The following is a 6,406-nucleotide window of genomic DNA, read 5'->3' as shown; positions in this document are numbered from 1 at the left end:
AGTGAAAAAAGCAATGCAAAGACATGCTGTTTTCTGCCTTGATGTGTTCAGTCCATTGCATTCAAGGGCAAGTGTGTGATTTTGAGGCAGAAATTTGTTTCAATTCCTCCTCCCCTTCCCTACCAGTAAAAGTTCCATGATAATAAATGAAAGAAGTTACCAGAATCTGGTTTTTTATTAATAACTCCAACTCAAGTACATCAGATGATTACTTGATAACCCTAAGGGTACAAGTTGCCATGATTAAATAACTTGTGGTGTTGAAGAAGGGTTTCAACCAAGATAGGCTTCAGTAAGTTTCTTCAGACCCATTTCCAAGAAAATAACACTTTTAGCTTCAATTTTCCATGCCTTACTCTCAGTCTGAATCCCTCATTGTAATTCTTCCAGTTTTATCGCAAATTTGGCAAAACAGGTTGCTGAAATCATCCATAGATCCTGACATTGCCCATGCTGAAGATTCAGTACTTTAACATGCACTGCCAATTACTGGAAAAAGAATATTCACAATTTCTTATAAGAAGCTGAATCCTGGCATGGCATGGTTTATATTCAGCTAGCAGGCCACATGCAGGATTATCAAATGGTTTTCCCTTGTTGCATAAATCAGATCTTACTGTAAAAATAAATGCTAGTGAGGAGAAAGAAACAAAGCACTCTGCACTTGTCATGCTGTTTCTTTTGTTCCATTTCCCCCTTTGTTCCTTCATCCCCACCTCTTGTCTGTGCAGATTTGAAATTCTGATTTGTTTATTATAGCAGGTAAAAGACTAGAATGAACAAAAATGATCTGGCAGGGAGAGGGTAACAGAGAGTGAAATCAGTTGATGTTGTGCTACAATGGAATGGAAAAAACTCTCAGTTGCATTCTGGAACCTTTTTTTATGACCCAGTTCACTGCTAACTGGTCCTGCAGACAGGTAGTTCTGAGGGCCAGAAATAAGGAATATAGCCTGGTTTTGCAAGACTCTCTGAGAATGAAAAGATGCTTAACTTGGGGACTTCCACGGGAGATGATATAAACTGAAAACAGATCTGTGAAAGCAGAAACAATGACTGTGGCAAAAACCAAGAAACCAGTGAGTAGACCAGTTCCTTGGAACCTCTCTGGTTAAGGAGAGAACTGGAGATTGCCTACATGAACTCCTGATGGCCGCTTCCTATAAGGAGGCAGCAGGACAGCAGTCTTCCATGAGTTTCAGCTCAAGATCATCTACATAAGCTTTCTTTCCTCCATGTTTCCCAGCAACAAGAATCCTATCAGGTAATTTGGGCTGAGGGAGAAGACGTCCCCCAAAGGTTCCATGGCTGAGAATGGACTTGAAACTTGCTATCCCTGGTTCTAGTCCACACCTTATTACTACACCACTTTTTCTATCACGTACACATGTGGGGGGTTGGTATTTCATTTCTGTGCCTGAAAATCAGCTATATACCTCAATCAGTAAGCCTAAGCCACTATTTTACACTAGCTGGATATAACCTTTAGATTTTAGGCTGTGTTGCTTGAAGTCAAAATGACTGTCATCTTGCATTGATCTATCCTGAATAGTCTTCAAATCCATCCAAAATCTTGTAAATCTGAAAGTTCTGTTCAACAGTCATCAATGTGCTTTGTGGCTTAGGACTACAGCTGAGTAGGTCACATAGATATAGTGTGTATGTCTCCCTTGGCATCACCAGTTGTCTTTCATAAAGTGAGAACTTATTACATTCTGCCTCCTGGCTTTAGTATTGCAATCCCCGCTTTGTACTCTGTTTTTTTGTCAGACTACCCAAAAGGATTTGTCTTCTATGAAATGGATGATGAAGCAGAAAACTATAGATTCAAAAGGGCAACGTTCCATTTTGCTCTTAGGAAAACTCATTTTCCTTCAACCTCATCAATCGCTCTTCTAGAAGGCAAATATTTTTTGTCTAGCCCCAGACTTGCTGATAGCCATTTCATGAAAGATCCCATGAAATGTTAACAAAATTTCAAATGCATTCAGTGACCCATCCAAAATATGAGTCTTTGGGACCAAAGTGATTCTCTTCCTTCCCATCACTGATCAGAGAACCAGCTTTATTTCAATCAACTAAGCCAGTGTTTTTCAAATCGGCAACTTTAAAATGGCTGGACTTCACCTCCCAGAATTCCCAAGCCAAATACTGACAGCTGAATTCTAGGACTTGAAACCTACATATCTTGAAGTTGCCAAGCTTGAAAAAAAAAAACCACTTATCTAAGCAGTTAAAGAACACCTATTTGCCCTAATTGAGTTGATGCAGGTCAGGCAGTTTTGATATACACATACCCACACACAGATACACTTTGTTTTTCTGTTGCAATGATCGATATTCAAAAATGCTCTGAGATTGTACATTTTCTTTTTTAGCCTATACTTTACAGTACTTAAGAATGACTAACAGGGGCTTTCTGTTCTGTTACTTTAAGCTGCTTTTAACTCCAGCAAAAATGGAAACCATACTGTGTTACCACAGGGACAAACTGATTTATTGTGGTATAAGTTGCCCTAGAAACAACCCACTTTATCAGGTGCATGACAGATTACTTTGTTATGCACCATATGACAACTTGGAATGTTGCCTACAAATGCCTATTCTGCAATAAACCATTTAATCTCAAAGGGGTCACAATCCTCCTTCTTCATATACCAGCTTTTCCACACGTTAATTCTCTAGCAAAAGAAACATGGTGCCCAGGTGTTTTTTCTAAAGGAAAGCTCTTTGTGTGGAAGAGATGACTGCTGCACATCATCACGAAGGAAAAGATTTTTCACACCAGAGGTGAGACATCAGTTGTGACCATGAATGGTGCATAGAGTAGGGCTGAGTGTGAAGGCCAGAGATGGATCATGCCCTTCCGTTCACTGACCCAATCTTGTAAAGGCAGTGTGCAATAGCTCAGTGGTTAAAGATGCTGAGCTTGTCAACTGGAAAGCTGACAACCTGGGTTCAAGAAAGCTCCCATTACTTGCCCCATCTCCTGTCCATCTAGCAGTTCGAAAGCATACAAATACAAGTAGATAAATAGGTACCACTTCAGTGAGAAGGTAACAGTGCTGTGCACCTCAGCATATAGTCATGCTGGCCACACAACCACAGAAATGTCTTTGGACAATGCTGGCTTCCTTGGCTAAGAAATGGAGATGAGCCTCGCCCCCTAGAATTGGACATGACTGGACAGGGGAAACCTTTACCTTTACCTAGTTTTGTAAAATGCTGCAGAAGATGGGAAACTGTGAGCTATTTATCTTTTTAAATCTAGGTACCAATACTTTTAATAAACAGCTGGTAAAAGGGGAAAACTGAAGGATCCATGGTGTTTAAGAGATTACCAGCCCAACCCCAGAAAATATTCCCACCTCTGCAAATTCCCAGTGGCAGGACATTTCTCTTTGGGGTGATGGAATCCAACTCCAGTAAAACAGCCAGGATTCCAGCTCCACTTTGCAGGTCCATTATTTATTCTATTTTTAAAAATCTAACAAATTGGGACCTAAATAACAGTGCATTCTGCTTGGCCCAGAAAATCTCCTGTTTTATCCATGTAACAAGTAAGCTAAAGGGGCAAACCAGCAGCTGTTCCCTACCATAACCTGAGCATGAAAAATATTTGAAATTATATATAAAAAGCAAAGACATATATCTCTCTCTTTAGATGTACAGTATGTCTCCTTACAGATAAAGTAAACCTTCCACCATCAGAGCTAACTGGGTTCCCACTTCACATTAAGGCTAATTTCTTCACCTGATTTATCAAACAAATCCCTATATGTGAATGTGCAAACCACCATTAGCAAAATGTCTGGTGCAGGTTTCACCTTTTCCAGAAAATCTAAATCATACCCAAATTTGTCTTAGACTGATAATCCATGATTTGCTGAGTAACAAGTATAAACCCCTCTTTATATTAGAAATATTTATCCTGTCCTTCATTTGAAAGGATCAATAAATGAAAGAAAACAGAGATGCTTGCTTAACTAATTAATATGCAGCCCCTCAGCCCAAGAAAGCAATTCTGGATGGCCTACAAAGAGTAAAAAGATAAACATAAATAAATTAAAAAATTTTAAAGCTATATAAAAACTAGAACCAAGGAAATAGGGGGTTGAGGTCTTCTTATCCACCTCCACCTTTCAACCATCTCCAATGGCAAGTGCCCCCTCAGGGCCCCAGACACACTAGCAAAGCTAAGTTTGATACCCTTCCAGAAGGTCAAAAGAATGGGTGTAGTTCCCATCTTCAGTGGTGGAATCGGGCCATAGCAGAAAAGGTTCTTCTCCTTGACCCCACCCACTGGAATTCTTATTCAGAATATATTGTAAGGAATTTAAAAAATATATAAAAACAGTACATGGATCATACGCATATGAAAATGCATTAAAAGCACAGATACTTTTTTGCCTCCATTTTAAGGGAGTTTACAAGAGAATTAATTTAACTAACTAAGATTAGTTTTTGTATCTTTAATAATTCATTGTTACGTCAAAAAAACATCAGCATATAGACAGAGTTATTTGTATATGAACAAAGAAAAATTACAGCAGCACAAACCTTTTTCCTCTATATCACAGTATAGTTTTACAGGCAAGAAAGAGAGTGTTCTTAATTCTTAGAAACATCTCTTGTGGATTTCTGCTGCTTAATTCAAAGACCAAGCTAGTTTTGCTTTCTTTACCTAAAGTGATTAAATCCACAAAAGGCAGAGCTATTTTCAGGGTTCTTGTTACACCAAATAAGAGACTGATGGCCAACACATCTCTCTAGAACTGGGGGTCTTAGAGGATGAGAAATTCTATTTCCATTAGTAGCACTATACCAGTGATGGTGAACCTTTTAGAGACCGAGTGCCCAAACTTCAACCCAAAACTCACTTATGTATTGCCAGGTGCCGGGTGGGCATGGCCCGCCGGGTGGGCATGGCTACAGTGGTCATGGCAGATGGGTGGGCATGGCCAGCTCGATGTTGCTCCTGGGGAGGGATGCCTGTGGGGGCTGGGCAGGGTTGGGGGAGATCCAGGGGTCTCTGGCGAGTGGGGCGGTGGGCAGGAGTCTGGTTCTGTGGGGTGAAGCGAGGCAGGGTGGGGGTGCCATGTCACAGGGCAAGGCGAAGCAGGGGCCGGGGTGGCTGCTGTCTGACACCATTGACCCCCGCACACAAAGGCCAGCAAGCACATGGATGCTGGGATGCATCTGGCCATGTGGGACCTTAGCAAGTTAGCGGGCAGTTGGTTGAAGAGGATGGTTGCCATCTCCGGGGCATGGCACGTGTGCCCACAGAGAGGGTTCCGAGTGCCGCTTCTGGCATGCATGCCATAGGTTCACCATCACTGCACTATACTGTTTGGTGTAATGTATAATTCTGTCATTGTTTTTGCCTCGTTACAATAAATTATCTGATGAAGAATAAAATGTGTTCAGGGACAATTTTCATTCATTTTCCAACCACTTTTGAGTGTCCTTTATATCGCTCAAGATCCAACTTTAGTCCATGTAGAAAAGAAAGAGAAGCATTTGTAATCTGAATAAGTATCCTGACAAAGTACGTTTTCCATTCCTGTTAAAAGGTTGATGGATCCAAGCACTGCTTTGAAGCCTCCCATTGGGGGGGGAACCTAACACCATTACCCTTTTTGAATGTTAACATGGTAGTAACAATTTACTGTTTCATTCCAGAGATATATGTATCATTAGAACCAGCTGCAAACATTATGATGCCTGAGGTGAAAAATCCAAATGTCACCCAGTGCATTCTTAATTGCAAATTACCATTAACTAACTTCCATTTGATGCCCCCAAACTGTCACTTGAGGTAGCCACTTCAGTTCATCTCTTAGTAAAGCTGGATCTTTTCTTTTCTTTCTTGTGAAACACAGTGTATTCATAATTAAGAAGACAAGCCATGCTTTTCCAACCAAATGAAACCAATTGCTTTGACGTTCAAAGTTTATGGAACATTGCCACCTAATGGAAATATGAATTTAATACATGTCTATCTTCTCAATCTAACACAAACGATTTACAGTTAGTGATTGTAAGATCACATTTTGCCTTTGTATTTTATATTACTTTTCTTTTTTAAGAGATAACATATTTGGGGGTGGAGTAGAATTCTCTATAATAACTCCAAAACATCTTTATAATAAAGCCAGCTGAATTCCAAATTACTTTCAATGGAAACAACAGAAAACTACCTCTCATCCTCTTTGAGTCCGCCTGGATTGTGAAACGTTATTCTACCCATGTGACATTTGAATTAGATTTAAAAAGTCATAACCTGCAACTCAGGTTTATTAGTTCTGAAGCTCTGTCTTACAGGAAAGCTACTGGGACACGTTTCTTTCATTCGATCTTTTAAGCTAATTTGAAGAAGAATTTTTATCAGTGATTAGCTCTATGT

The sequence above is a fragment of the Crotalus tigris genome, unplaced genomic scaffold, assembly GCF_016545835.1.
Source record: "Crotalus tigris isolate CLP2741 ecotype Arizona unplaced genomic scaffold, ASM1654583v1 scf7180000024349.2157984, whole genome shotgun sequence".
Lineage (NCBI taxonomy): Eukaryota > Metazoa > Chordata > Lepidosauria > Squamata > Viperidae > Crotalus > Crotalus tigris.
This window is presented reverse-complemented; position numbering follows the sequence as displayed.